General features: G+C 40.9%; 1 protein-coding gene across 5 annotated transcripts in view; it reads right to left on the bottom strand.

Annotated features, from left to right (window-relative positions):
* Positions 1-16,615, bottom strand: part of mark1 (MAP/microtubule affinity-regulating kinase 1) — a 63,248-nt gene that overhangs the window by 45,551 nt on the left and 1,082 nt on the right. The gene's annotated exons all lie outside the window — the stretch shown is intronic.

The raw sequence follows: 16,615 nt of genomic DNA, 5'->3' as shown, positions 1-16,615 counted from the left end.
GTATTAAAGGGTTAGTTCATAGGCTCAATATTAATATTATAAAGCGGCGAGAATATTTTGCGAAGAGAATATTTTTGGTGCACCACTGCTTCAGGAAGATTCAGAGCATAATGAATCAGCGTGTCGAATCAGTGGTTCAGAGCGCCAAAATCATGTGATTTCAGCAGTTTGGCGGTTTGACACGCGATCCGAATCATTATTCGATACGCTGATTCATCATTCTCCGAAGCTTCCTGAAGCAGTGTTTTGAAATCGACCCTCACTATATAAGTCATTATTTTGTTTTTTTGACACACAAAAAATATTCTCATCACTTATAATATTAATATTGAACCACTGTACTCACATGAACTGATTTAAATATGTTTTTAGTACCTTTATGGATCTTGAGAGAGGAAATGTCATTGCTGGCTATGCAGACCTCACTGAGCCATCGGATTTCAACAAAAATATCTTAATTTGTGTTCCGAAGAGGGTCTTATGGGTGTGGAACGGCATGAGGGTGAGTAATAAATGATATTATTTTAAACTCTAACCCTTTAAACTTTAATTAAATTTGTCAAAAGCAATTAGTTCAACAACTGTGTTTTTGACCCACTTAAGTAGGACTTAATTGTTCTACTGTCATTGAAATATTGATAAAGTGTACTGCTGAATGTATTGACAAGCATTTATGGTAAACTAAACTATACTTTAATGTCATTTCTATTGTAACTTGTATGTCATGTATTTAAATATATTATAATTACACATTTGTAATGAAGTTGCAACTTGCAATTTAGTACATTTAAAATATATTAACTTTAAATGTAATTCAAATAACACACTTCAATAAAAATTATTATCAAGTACTTTATATGCTTTAGTATAGTCTTTTTAATGTGACATTATTAAGTGCACTTTATAAGTGTACTTAAGTGTGCTAAGAAACAGTCATGAAGGTGTATTCTAAGTACACTTAAATGGCCTTTAATTTAAATAATATTAAATTATCTAAAAAGTACAGTTTAAAAAACATTAAAATATAAAAATATTAAAAATAGTTTAAGTGCATATTCAACACTATTAATTTCACTTCTTTTTCACAAAGATTTACTATATACTGTCAAAAGTTTAACTAACTTAGAAAGATTCTCTTAAAATGTTCCTGAAACCTGACTGCAGAACTATTCTCAAAATCTGAATATTCATTTTGTTCATAATTATAATGAAGAAATCCTTGAAGAAAAACAGTTAAAACATGAAATGATATCAAAAATATGACCCCTGCAGACCCTCATGACTATGTGTCAAAGTCAAATATCTGATAATTTGACCTTTTTATTATAAGGCAATGCTTTATAAATTGTCATGTAGTGCGACTCTCCAACAACTTATTACCTAAAATAATCTATATAAAGTCTTTTTGAAATTAAGATGTACACTCACATGCATTCAATGTGCAAGGAAAATACAGAATGTTATTATTTTGACTTGATAGCTAGACTAAATTTAAACTCTTCTTGAGCAAACAAATTTCAGAATGTGGCGCTTTTTTTTTTTTTTTAAGATTTTCCTTTTGTTCATGAATGACCCAAAAATAGCTCCAATGAAATTTCCATGCATATTTTACTCAATATTTGTTTTGGGATTCTGTTTGTTTCTCCGTTCTAAGATCAGTTTGAGAACCATATTTAGTAAGAAAAAGCAACAAATCAGTAAATCCATTTCAGTTAGAGTTCTGCCATCAGCACTAATGTTTAATTTTCCATCTATGTGCCACATTCTAGACGGACATCTTTGACTGCCGTGACATGTCTTGCACCATGAGCACTGCTTTAGGTCACCTTTTAGGTTCAACTTTTAAAATGCATCTCCAGGCCTCAGCATTCAGTTCCAATCTGCTGCACTGCGTTTAGCTGGTTTTGAACTCAGAAACGCACACTGTGTGAAAGCATCCTTAGAAGGCAGCCAGGCAGCTCATTTGGTTTTGGAGGAGCGCTGAAGTTTCATCAGTCACAAATATATACAAAAAAAGTGAATTCTGAAGAAAAGAGGTGAAATGAAACAGCAGCAGCTTTGCAGGCTTTCATGACACAGCATTGGCATTCCTATTTTAGCATGACAATGAACATGCTGCCTGGACACAACATTCCCACAAGGTACAACCTCCATATGCACATCCCCCCTCTCCACACACATGCTTGTCTCTTTAAAAGACTCCCTTCTCTCACAGCCTTTCTGTTACACAACTGTTGTAAAAGTGAAAGCCTTCCAATGCGCGTCTGCAAGAGCTCTCCAAAAACATCTGACTCTTCGATTTGTTTTGATGATGATGGCTCTGTTCAATCTCTGCATCCCTTTCACTTCTATACTCTGTTGTCTAAGGACGAAACATACTATATGCAAGTACGGCAAATGTAAAACACTTCCAGCTATGCAAGCCTGATTTCATGCATAACTGCATTCTGAAATGCAACAGCACACATAACACAATGCAATTATGCATAACGTACATTTTTCCGTTATATCCTTATCTGTAAATCTTACAAATTCACATGAGTATTTCCATTTTGCATTAAGGTTCATCCTGACAGAAAGCGAATCTACGTTAAACTTCAAAGTGTTGGGCAGGGTGTGGAATTTTTTCCAATAGTAAACTCAGGCTTTTAATCCAATTAATCAAGCGGTTAATCAATTAAATCTTTCACCGCCCTTGTCGGAATTTTCCATAATTTCAACCTTTCCAAGAATTTTCAGGCTATCTGTGTTTTCTCTCTTATATGGTAGGGGCAATATTACACATCTTCTGAAAGAGTCCAACATATCCAGATCACACAGGTGAAGAAGAAGCAGAAATAAGTGATTGAAGCATTGTTAATGCACATTTTAAGGGATAGTTCACCCAAAAATGAAAATTCTTTCATTAATTTCTCACCCTCATGTCGTTCCAAACCCGTAAGATCTTTATAAATCTTCGGAACACAAATTAAGATATTTTTGATGAAATCCGAGAGCTCTCTGACTCGTCCATAGACAGCAATTTAATTACCGCTGCCAAGGTCCAGAAAGGTACTTCGTTAAAGGATCGTTAAAGGATTAGTTCACTTTCAAATTAAAATTTTCCTGATAATTTACTCACCCCCATGTCATCCAAGATGTGTCACGGTTCGCAGATCCACTGTGTCATTCTGTTGTCTGTGTGTGGGTTGTGGGGTGTGTCACCTGATTGTTCTGTGTGGGCGTCGCCGCTGATTACTGATCAGCGGCAGCTGTGGCTTATTAGATCTTGCCTATTTAACGCCTTGTCTTTCGTCTCATGTTTGTCAGATCGTTGTTTTTGGAGTCCTGGTGTTGTCTCGTGTTACCGTGTTTCTTGTTTCCTGGAGTTGGAGTTCTCGTTGCTGTTTCCTGTCTGTTCCCCTGGATACTCGTTCTGGATTTACCTTGCTCATCTCATCTCACGGATTCTCACCACGGAGCACCACTCACCACGGACACCATCGCCCATCCAGTCCCTGTGTTACCATCTCTCCTGCTGTCTGTGTTGTGACTGTACTGTATATAAATATCTGACTAACCTGGCGTGAAGCACTATTAAAGTGAATAACTTGCTATTGCATCCAGTCTTCTTTTCACGTGACAGAACGATCTGACCATCTACCATGGATGCAGCGAGTTCAGCCGCTTTCACGGAGTTTATCAGTCACGCTGTTAATCGTATGGACCAGCAGCAGGAGAGTCTTTCATCCACCGGACGCGCCGTCCAGGCGCTGGTAACACAGGTGTCCGAGCTCTCCCAGCAGCTACAACAACTTCGCGCTCCCACTGCGCCAGCCCCACCGTCCGTTCCCCCACCATCACCCGCACGAAGAGACCTGTCGGAGCCCCGCCTTCCCGTTCCTCAGAACTATGCCGGTGAGCCAGATTTTTGTCGAGCGTTTTTGAATAAATGTTCTCTCCATTTCACCCTGCAGCCACACACCTTTGAGAGGGAGGAGTCCAAGGTGGCGTTCGTACTGACCCTGCTCACCGGGAAGGCGGCGCTATGGGGAACGGCGGTGTGGGAGAACCAGGAACCGTGCTGCTCCTCGTTCACGGCACTTGCCGCCGAGATGAGGAGGGTGTTCGACCGTGCGGTTGCGGGAAAGGAGGCCGCCCGCAGACTCACCGCTCTCAAGCAGGGCAACCGCGCGGTCGCTGACTATGCCATCGAGTTCCGCACCCTGGAACGAGGAGGCGCAGTGGGACGTGTTCCTGCATGGGCTGGCTGATCGTATCCACCGGGAGATATACACGTTGGACCTTCCAGAGACATTCAACGGGCTTGTTGAGCTGGCGCTTCGAGTTGATTCTCGCCTCCGACGAGCGGAGTCACTAGTGGAATCTGGAGAGAGGCACAGCGGTCTTCCTGTCAGCCCGGTGGATGCGGTTAGCCCAGCACCCGATCCTGAGCCCATGCAGGTAGGGAGAGCTCGGCTTTCTCGGGAGGAGCGGGAGCGGCAAAGGTCCCTTGGTCTTTGCTTATACTGCGGGACATCGGGACACATCATCAGGAGCTGCCCGGTAAAAGACCAAGCCCGATAGTAAACTCGAGGCTACTATCGGGCAGAATCTCCGCCGAGAAGTCCTCGCCATCGACCCTCCTCACGGTTAGACTGAGATGGGCTACACACGACATCACCTGTAGCGCACTTTTGGATTCTGGGGCGGAGGGCAGTTTCATGGACATCACGTTTGCACGACAACATGGAATTCCAACATCATCCCTTGAGCACTCCATTTCAGTCAACGCACTCAACGGACAGTCTCTTTCCAGTCTCTCCCACACTACGGATTACATCACCCTCGTCACTTCCGGTAACCATTCAGAAGAAGCACAGTTCCTCCTCATGGACACCCCTCACGCACCTGTCGTTCTTGGACACCCCTGGCTCACCAAACACAACCCTCGCATCGACTGGCAACTCGGAACGATCACTGAATGGAGCACCCAGTGTCACAAGTCTTGTCTATTGTCTGCTTGTCCCACGGTGTCTGTTTCTGTTTTGCAGGATGAGGCGGTGGATCTGTCTAACGTGCCCAAGGAGTACCTTGACCTGAAGGAGGTGTTCAGTAAGTCCCGAGCTGCTTCTCTCCCTCCGCATTGTCCCTACGATTGTGCAATAGACTTAGTTCCGGGTAAGTCTCCGCCTAAAGGCAAGTTGTACTCTCTATCTGTTCCCGAGAGGGAGGCCATGGAGAAATATATTTCTGATTCTCTGGCAGCCAAGTTCATCCACCCTTCTTCATCTCCAGCAGGAGCGGGGTTCTTTTTTGTGGGGAAGAAGGACGGGTCTTTGCGACCTTGTATTGATTACCGGGAGCTGAACAACATCACAGTAAAGAATACTTATCCTTTGCCGTTGATGTCTTCAGCCTTCGAGAGGTTGCAAGGAGCGTCCATTTTCACTAAATTGGACTTAAGAAACGCATATCATTTGGTCCGCATCAGGGAGGGGGATGAGTGGAAGACCGCTTTTAACACCCCTAGAGGGCACTTTGAATACTTGGTCATGCCTTTCGGGCTGTCCAACTCGCCCGCGGTCTTCCAGGCACTCGTCAATGACGTGTTGAGAGACATGGTTGACCAGTTCATATATGTCTACCTGGACGACATATTGATTTTTTCATCGTCTCTCCAGGAGCATGTTCAACACGTCAGACGAGTGCTTCAGCTGCTGCTAGAGAATGGGCTTTTTGTCAAGGCGGAGAAATGCGAATTTCATGCACAATCTGTTTCTTTCCTAGGGTACATCGTCTCGTCTGAGGGAATTCGCATGGATCCTGACAAGGTTAAGGCTGTGGTGGATTGGCCAAGTCCAGATTCCCGTAAGGCCCTACAGCGGTTTCTGGGGTTCGCCAATTTTTACCGGCGTTTTATTCGCAATTTCAGCCAACTAGCCGCACCTCTGACCGCTTTGACCTCCTCCAGAACGACCTTCAGGTGGTCAGATGCAGCCGAGGCTGCATTTGCCAAACTGAAGGGCCGCTTCGTTTCGGCCCCCATTCTGATAGCCCCTGATCCTTCGCGTCAGTTCGTGGTGGAGGTCAGAGGTGGGGGTAGGTGCAGTTCTCTCCCAGCGTTCTCCCTCAGATAACAAGATGCACCCTTGCGCGTACTAATCTCATCGTTTGTCTCCCGCTGAACGCAATTATGACATTGGTAACAGAGAGTTGTTGGCAGTCAAATTAGCGTTGGAAGAGTGGCGTCACTGGTTAGAGGGTTCAGGGGTACCCTTTATCGTTTGGACTGATCATAAGAATTTAGAGTATATACGATCGGCTAAAAGACTCAATTCCAGGCAGGCTCGGTGGGCACTTTTTTTCGGTAGTTTTGATTTTACTCTATCATACCGCCCGGGCTCCAAGAACATCAAGCCTGATTCTCTTTCTCGCATTTTTGATCCCTCCGAACGCCCGTCTACTCCCGAGTGTATTCTTCCCGAGACATTAGTGGTCTCCACTCTTACATGGGAGATCGAATCGAAGGTCTTGGCGACCTTAGAAGGGGTAACGCCTCCGCCCGCATGCCCACCGAACCGTTTGTTTGTGCCGGATGAGTTAAGGTCCTGCGTCATCAAGTGGGGTCATTGTTCTAACGTGGCTTGCCATCCAGGGGTTAATCGAACCAGATTTTTGGTCAAGCAACGATTCTGGTGGCCAGGTATGGCTCGAGATATTCGCGATTTTGTTTTGGCTTGCTCGGTCTGTGCTACTGGTAAGACTTCCAACCGCCCTCCAGGTGGGTTACTCCAACCGCTGTCTGTCCCTTCGAGACCCTGGTCCCATATCGTGCTAGATTTTGTGACCGCCCTCCCACCCTCCCAAGGGTATACGGTTGTTTTGACCATTGTGGACCGGTTCTCGAAGGTGACCCATTTTATACCCTTAGCCAAATTACCCTCTGCTAAGGAGACAGCGGTTACTGTCATTGATCATGTCTTCCGGCTACATGGCCTCCCGGTGGATGTGGTTTCTGACAGGGGTCCCCAATTTGTGTCCAAATTCTGGCAAGAGTTTTGTAAGTTACTGGGGGCGACGGTTAGTCTTTCCTCTGGGTTCCATCCCCTGACCAATGGTCAGACCGAGAGAGCCAACCAGGATTTAGTGCGAATGTTGCGATGTTTGGCGTCCAAGAATCCTTCCTCCTGGAGCCAACAACTCTCTATGATTGAGTACGCTCACAACTCGTTACCAGTGTCTTCTACGGGCCTTTCTCCGTTTGAATGTAGCCTAGGTTACCAGCCACCTGTGTTTCCCAGTCTGGAGTCCGAAGTTGCGGTCCCCTCTGCCCACGCCTTTGTCCAGAGGTGCCATCGCACTTGGAACAGAGCCCGCGAGACTCTGTTGCAAGTGAGGGCGCGCACCAAGGCTAAGACCGATCGCCACCGGTCAAAGCCACCCGTATACGTCGTTGGTCAAAAAGTGTGGCTTTCTACTTAGAACATTCCGCTCCGCTCCGTGGCTAATAAGCTTGCTCCCAAATTCATTGGCCCGTTTACTGTCACTAAGATCATTAGTCCAGTGGCAGTCCGCCTCAAATTGCCTCCGGCGTGCAGGAGGATTCATCCCGCCTTCCATGTGTCCAAAATCAAACCAGTTTTTCATTCACCACTTAATCCGCCTGCTCCGGTTCCTCCACCGCCGCGTCTCGTAGACGGGGAACCAACTTATTCGGTTAATCGTATTCTGGACTCGAGGCGGAGGGGACGCGGATTCCAGTACTTGGTGGACTGGGAAGGTTACGGTCCGGAGGAGAGAAGTTGGGTACCTGCGAGGGACATTCTGGATCACTCCCTTATTGATGATTACAATCAACAGGTAAGGAGTGGTGGGAACGCCGAGAGGCGTTACTAGGAGGAGGGGTACTGTCACGGTTCGCAGATCCACTGTGTCATTCTGTTGTCTGTGTGTGGGTTGTGTCACCTGATTGTTCTGTGTGGGCGTCGCCGCTGATTACTGATCAGCGGCAGCTGTGGCTTATTAGATCTTGCCTATTTAACGCCTTGTCTTTCGTCTCATGTTTGTCAGATCGTTGTTTTTGGAGTCCTGGTGTTGTCTCGTGTTACCGTGTTTCTTGTTTCCTGGAGTTGGAGTTCTCGTTGCTGTTTCCTGTCTGTTCCCCTGGATACTCGTTCTGGATTTACCTTGCTCATCTCATCTCACGGATTCTCACCACGGAGCACCACTCACCACGGACACCATCGCCCATCCAGTCCCTGTGTTACCATCTCTCCTGCTGTCTGTGTTGTGACTGTACTGTATATATATATCTGACTAACCTGGCGTGAAGCACTATTAAAGTGAATAACTTGCTATTGCATCCAGTCTTCTTTTCACGTGACAAGATGTCCATATTCTTCTTTCTTCAGTCGAAAAGAAATTAAGGTTTTTGATGAAAACATTCCAGGATTTTTCTCCATAAAGTGGACTTCAATGGAGCCCAAAACGGTTGAAGGTCAAAATTACAGTTTCAGTGCAGCTTCAAAGCGTTTTACACGATCCCAGACGAGAAATAAGGGTCTTATCTAGAGAAACCATCACTCATTTTCTAAAAATTTTTTTCTAATTGTATACGTTTTAACCATAAATGCTCATCTTGAACTAGCTCTCTTCTTCTTCTCTATTTGAATTCCAACAGTGTAGACACTGCTAAGTGTATTACTGCGCTCAACAGGTCAAGGTTTGAACTAAATTGTCATATTCATTTTGCTTGTGCAAGTATACAACAATTAGTTCAAACTTTGACCTGTGGAGGGCAGTAATACACTTAGCAGCATCTACACCGTTGGAATTCAAATAGAGAAGAAGAGGAGAGCTAGTTCAAGATGAGCATTTATGATTAAAACGTATATAATTTTAAATTTTTTTTTAGAAAATGAGCGATGGTTTCTCTAGATAAGACCCTTATTCCTCATCTGGGATCATGTAGAATGCTTTGAAAATGCACTGAAACGTTGAGAATACATTTTGTGCGCATAAACAAAACCAAAATAACGACTTTATTCAACATTATTTTCTCTTCTTTAGGTCTGGACGATTAATCGCAAAGTAATCGAAACCGAAAATCAGAACCTCTAACCGACATAATTTTCCCATGTCGGTTATTTCGTTTTTTTAATCCTGTTAATACGGATTTCATCAAAAATATCTTAATTTGTGTTCCCATGATGAACAAAGGTCTTACGGATTTGGAATGGCATGAGGGTGAGTACTTAATGACAGATTTTTCATTTTTGGGTGAACCCTTTAAAATAATGCGATCATCAAGCATTACACTGCACATAAATCAAAACTGCCTAACTTTACGGAATGAAATGTCGACCCATGAAAGGATACAGGATTGTGAAGCTTTGGGGGTGTTGATGGACTCAATCTACTCATCTATGTTTTGATCATCATTCTGAATCCGATCCAGATGTAGTCTTTGACAAAAATGCAATTTGTTGCATGAAACTAGAATAAAATGTTGTGTTGTTGTTGTTTAAAAGCAGAGGCTGTTTTTTTTTTTTTTTTGATATATTGCATGTTCAGATATTCATACAACAAAATATTCTAGGAGCCATGAAAGTTTTGTTAAAAAAATCATCAAAAATGCTGGTGCTGGCTGGCAACTTTAAAAAAAAAAAATTCTGGAGGGGAAAGAGTTAATATAATCAATCAAAATAATAGTTGCAGCCCTACGAAAGACAAATCAAAGGAGCATGTGGGACACTTTTTTGCATTTTTTCTACTGAATTTCAAATTCAGTAAAAGGTCACATAACTCATCTGTCACTTTTGAGTACTTGATTACTCAGGTCCATCCATGTTAAAGCACAACATGCAAATGACCGCAGAGAAGTTTGCATCTCTAAATTCATCCCAATGTGACACAAGGTAATACTCTTATGCCTCCTTGAGTAATAAGGACTGTTACCACAAATTAAGTGTGGTCAGCATCAACACACAAACAATGCACTGCCACTGACCAAGCATTCATTTACTTGCGTGGAGCATGTTTCTGGCTTTAGGGTCCTGGTCCAGACTGTCTCATCAATCTAGTAGTGTGGAGTTAAGATATAGGAATAGCAAAGGTCACGCTACTGGCTTCTTATTTCTTCTTAAGCAAACAATGAAAGTCGATAGATTATCAGCTCTGACATTACTTGCACAATTGACAAAACCAACAAATGTCAACAAACATTGCTTTGCATCAAATTCATTGTGTGCATGTGCACTTTGAACCATTGGGAAAAAAATGTGCATGAGATGAGACACTAAAATACATGTTCTTTTAAATATATTTCATGAGTTCACACTTCCAAATCATCAGATAGAGTAAAGGAGTATGCATATTTGGCATGCTGTCTGAGAAGAGGGCTCTGAGCTTGGTATTTTAAGCCAAACATAGAGTACACCCCCCGTATTCCTGGCTGTGGTAGAAACCAGCCAAGAGTGAGAAGTCGGGGTGGTGGAGGGATGCTGAAAACTGTCGAGGAACACAGGTGAGTCGACCGCGTATATATATATATATATATATATATATATATATATATATATATATATATATATATAGGCCTCCTCTCATGCTGATTGGGTAGACGTGTTGATTGGATAGATCATGTGAATGTGTTCCTCCCAAACTCTGTTAATTAAACATAATTTATGCACATTTAATAAACAGGCATATATATTATTAGTGAACTTTTAAGAGAGGTTCATTAACTGCGAATACTTAATTAAAGGGGGTGTGCAAAGCAGTACCAAGTCTAATTCACATGTAATAGATTGTTAATCAATTTTTTTAATGCAATCTGTATTCAGTAATGGACTACAATTTGTAAGTAATCTATACAAATATAAACAGGGACTGAATTACCCTTTTTTGTTTTAATCTCTAAATCATATTTGACCTGTAATTTATTAAAAACCTGACCTTTAAGTTATTAAAAGGCTAAATTCTTTTAAGGTCGTGCCTTTAAAAGGTGCCATCGAACGTTTTTTTACAAGATGTAATATAAGTCTAAGGTGCCTGAATGTGTCTGTGAAGTTTCAGCTCAAAATACCACATAGATTATTTTTAATTAATTTTGAGGCGTAATTAGAAATGCGCCGATTCAGGCTGCAGCCCCTTTAATTGCTCGCACTGTCCGCCCCCTCCCGAGCTCTCGACTCTATCATTGCATAAACAAAGTTCACACACAGCTAATATAACCCTCAAAATGGATCTTTACAAAGTGTTCATCATGCAGCATGTCTAATCGCGTAAGTATGGTATTTATTTGGATGTTTACATTTGATTCTGAATGATTTGCTGCAAGGCTAAAGCTAACATTACACACTGTTGGAGAGATTTATAAAGAATGAAGTTGTGTTTATGCATTATACAGACTGCAAGTGTTTAAAAATGAAAATAGCGACGGCTCTTGTCTCTGTGAATACAGTAAGAAACGATGGTAACTTTAACCACATTTAACAGTACATTAGCAACATGCTAACGAAACATTTAGAAAGACAATTTACAAATATCACTAAAAATATCATGTTATCATGTCAGTTATTATCGCTCCATCTGCCATTTTTTGCTATTGTCCTTGCTTGCTTACCTAGTGAGTCTGATGATTCAGCTGTGCACAGATCCAGAAATTAATACTGGCTGCCCTTGTGTAATGCCTCGATCATGGGCTGACATATGCAAATATTGGGGTCATACACCCCAATATACTGTTACGTAACAGTTGGTGTTATGTTGAGATTCGCCTGTTCTTCAGAGGTCTTTTAAACAAATGTGATTTATATAAGAAGGAGGAAACAATGGAGTTTAAGACTCACTGTATGTCATTTCCATGTACTGAACTCTTGTTATTCAACTATGCCGAGGTAAATTCAATTTTCAATTCGATGGCACCTTTAATATTATCTAGCACATGCATGATAATAAAACCTCTAACTCAAGGCAAAAGCTAAATAGTTGATTATTAATTGTTGCATTATTTGCCCAAATAGTTGAGTAATTGTTCAAGCAATAGTTATACTATTAGTCAATTACCAAAATTAGCACTAGTTGTAGTCCTTCTCTTCAATTACTGGGAAATTGTTTTCAACTACTTGCACTTCCTGTGCTGCTGTTCATTCTTCAAATTTACACACAGACAGTAAGGCAGCAAATTGGAGGGAGGGGGGTGAGAGTGTCTTATAGTTTGACAGCTGCATTGATTATAACAGAGAGAAGTGCACTGATATCCAAACCCACTTCGACCTCTGCCAGGACACTCTGCAGCAAACAGCGCTTTACAACACTCTCATGCCTGTTATCCACATCAGCCTGTCTGCAACTTCCAGCCGAATGAGAACAGACAAGAGTGAATGCAAACCAAGTAATAAAACACAATCAATATCTGATGTACATTTCAAACTCTTCTTCTTATGGTTTACAATCCTGCATGATAATTTATATCATGAGCTCAGTGCATGCAAAATGAGTTACCAGCAGTCTCCAACAACACCCATAATGCACTTAAAGAGTTAGTCATGCCGTTCCAAACCTGTACGACTTTTCATCTTCTACAGAACACAATGAAGATATTTTGAAGAACATCAACCACAGAATATTGGTGTGGACAGACAAAAAAACAACAACAACAACAACAACAACAACAAAAAACGACATTTCTTTTGTGTTCCGTGAGAGAAAGTAAGTCATACAGGTTTGGTTTGGAATGGCATGAGCATGACAGAATGGTCATTTTTGGGTGAACTATCCCTTTAAATTTCATGCTGAGATAGTTCTGCCATCACATGCTTCCCATTTCTGAAGTCATGATTAAGAGCTTGCCGCGTTCAAGTGCTTTGTTATTGGAAAGAACAGGAATCATGGAGGACACTGTGTTTATTCTTGCCTATTTATTGGGAAAATTATTATTATTTAGCGTCCCATTCACTGACAACCATATCAACATTCGTCACGCTCTCTAGATAGCTTGCTGACGATTCTGGAATTTTCAAGTTCAAATTAAATTTACACTGTGTATAAAATAGGGGTGTAAGAATACATCAATGTAGATCAATACATCGATTATATGTCTAACGATACGTGTCGATGCACTGCGTAAAAAAAATCAATACCTTATATTTAAAACATATATTTACACATTTACATTATACACATTATTTACACACTATATTACACATTTTACACATTCACACTCTCCACAGTTTCATGCAATGTCAATCTATGCATTTTCCCAACGCGTGCATTCTGTTTTAAACTACCTTTCAGACCTCATGAAAGACGATCGGGACAGTTGAAAACTTTCTTCCTAAGTTGAATATGGAAGGCGGTCTGGCGGAAGCTAGATATTCCACTTTATAACTTGTTAAATATGGATATTTTTCTTACACAAACGCATTGCTTCACTTTAGAAGGCCTTTATTAACCCCCCGGAGCCATGTAGAGTTTTGCTTTGGATGGATGCACTTTCTTGAGCTTCATACTTGTTAGTCCCGTTCACTGCCATTATAAAGCATCAGGATATTTGTTAAAGGTGCCCAAGAATGCTTTTTCACAAGATGTAAGTCTAAGTGTCTCCTGAATGTGTCTGAAGTTTCAGCTCAAAATACCCCATAGATTTTTTTTTAATTAACTTTTTTAACTGCCTATTTTGGGGCATCATTAACTATACACTGATTTTGGCAGCGCGCCGCCCCTTTAAAATCACATGCTCCCTGCCACACGAGCTCTCGACTATATTACAGTGCATTTACAAAGTTCACACAGCTAATATAACCCTCAAATGGATCTTTACAAGATGTTCGTCATGCATACTTCGAATTATGTGAGTAAAGTATTTATTTTGATGTTTACGTTTGATTCTGTATGATTTTGAGGCTATGCTCTGTGGCTAACGGCTAATTCTACACTGTGGGAGAGATTTATAAAGAATGAAGTTGTGTTTATGAATTATACAGACTGCACATGTTTAAAAATGAAAATAGCGACGGCTCTTGTCTCCGTGAATACAGTAAGAAACGATGGTAACTTTAACCACATTTAACAGTACATTAGCAACATGCTAAGGAAACATTTAGAAAGACAACTTACAAATATCACTAAAAATATCATGCTATCATGGATCATGTCAGTTATTATTGCTCCATCTGCCATTTTTCGCCGTTGTTCTTGCTGGCTTACCTTGTCTGTGCACAGATCCAGACATTAATACTGCCTTTCCTTGTCTAATGCCTTGAACATGGGCTGGCATATATGCAAATATTGGGGTCATACGTATTAATGATCCCGACTGTTACGCAACAGTCGGTGTTATGTTGAGATCCGCGTGTTTTCCAGAAGTCTTTTAAACAAATGAGATTTATATAAGAAGGAGGAAGCAATGGGGTTTGAAACTCAATGTATGTCTTTTCCATGTACTGAACTCTTGTTATTTAACTATGCCAATATAAATTCAATTTTTGATTCTAGGGCACCTTTAATATAACTCCGATTAGGGCTGGACAATTAATCGAAAAGTAATTGAAATTTTCCCATGTCGGTTATTTAGACGGCGCGCGCGACTTAGCACCAGTTTTAACATTCAAGCGATTTTAGACCATCGGATGCGTATTATTATTTCGAGCTTCCGTGCTCATGGAGCTGCATTGTGGCACAAACACTCATACAAACAGTAACGTTAGCGGAGGAAAACGTGAAGATTGCATGCACAGAGAGGAACGCAGAAACAAGTTGTCAACGCTGTCATGTGATTTATCACTAAAGTAGCTTAGAAACTCAAAACTTATTATAGCATATATTTTTCTACTTTTGAAATAACTATTTACAACCCACAGCTTCAAAATTAATAGAGAGACGGTATGACTAATTCACACACGCAATCACTCGTACTGGTACTGTACTCATTTATCTTTATATGATTTACAACAAGCAAAAATCTGTAAGAAATTTTACAAAACAATAGGTAAAATAACTGATGAAAGTGAGCTGTTATGTCAGATCACTCTTTCAATAGGAAAAAAATATCCCTTCTTTAATAGTCAAGCATATTTACAGTACAAACCTTGTCAGTGAACTATGAGGGCAAAAAAAAAAAATCTGAAGCAAAATAATCATTCATTAATCGTAATCAAGGTAAAATGTTTAATTAATCGAGGTTTTGATTTTAGGTCATAATCATCCAGCCCTAACTCCGATTGTGTTCATCAGAAAGAAGAAAGTCATACACACCTAGGATGGCTTGAGGGTGAGTAAAGCTTGGCTAATTTTCATTTGAAAGTGAACTAATCCCTTAAATGCGATAACAGGGTTGACAGCATGGTGAGATGTACAGAGCCGATGACGGCGATCTCTAGATGTTTCCTCCACTGATTCAGCATAAATTACTTACATTAATGACCCACGCCACACACACCCAGACGACCTCTGAGCGTTTCTTTACTTTTCATTAATCACAGTCTGTAATTACATGATTGAGACAACAGCCCCTCTGCGACCATTATCAGCAAGTCATAAAGATTCTCCCACAGGCCGCAGACCTGATACTGACTGACTGTCTTGCCGCATCACTGGAGGATTTTAACAATACAGTTCAGGAATCCTTTACATAATCAGAGCTCTGCAGGCCTATAACCTGAGATGACTTTAAGCCCACAGGAACATAAGACACTGGCTTTATAAGGCCTCTTGTCTCCAATAACTTACTGATCAAGATCCTTCCCCAATGAATGAAGATATTTTGTGCATCCAGCATCAAAATGCGAAAATCCCCAAACCACACTGCATTTCCTCATATTTTCAAATCACATAAATTTTGTGATAGACCGATATTTCTACCACACCAATTAACTGTCCTTGGATGTGAAAAAGATTTAAGAGCTCAGACAAAGTGGAATATTTTCAGTGATTCACTTAAATTTTGGTGGGGGAAAAAAAAAAATGTATGGCTTCTGAATAGAGCACACTTTTACGGTAATTATTTTGTCCTTTTGGAGCATGACAGAGCGAAAATTCATTGTATGGAAAGAGTTGCGTAAAAATTGTTTCTCAGAAAATAACTGCATACTACCATTGCTGAATCCGAAGTGTACAGTAGGTACCACATTTGTTTTAAACTTATTTCATGACCACTGAAAAATTTTTATATATATGTGTGGTAGGAATGAAATATGGACATTGTCACATGACGTATGTTATCAGTTGCACCGCTTCACTGCCAGTAACAAATCCTCTCAAGTGGGACAGTAAGATGTCCAGTTGGCAAACTTTAGAATCTCCCTGGAAGTAGTAGTTCACCCGACTACTTTTTACCTACTCTTTTATGAATACTATGGACATACATACTACTTGTTATAGTACACATCATACATACTACACATTATTGTTATCCAATTCTGTTGTACCGTTGTAGCCCCACCCACAGTTAAATCTCATTGGTCCAAATTCAGGTTAAGGTTTGTAAATTGTAATTTTTAGTTAAACTATTCCTTCAACAGACATGTTCTTTACCCTCCTGTCAGTCCGAAAATATACCAACAACTTTGTCAATGAATAATAATCAATGTCAAGAACGCTGAGTAAATATTGTGCAAAATAACTATTTCAT

Source organism: Chanodichthys erythropterus, chromosome 10 (assembly GCF_024489055.1).
Source record: "Chanodichthys erythropterus isolate Z2021 chromosome 10, ASM2448905v1, whole genome shotgun sequence".
Classification (NCBI taxonomy): Eukaryota; Metazoa; Chordata; class Actinopteri; order Cypriniformes; family Xenocyprididae; genus Chanodichthys; species Chanodichthys erythropterus.
This window is presented reverse-complemented; position numbering and strand designations above follow the sequence as displayed.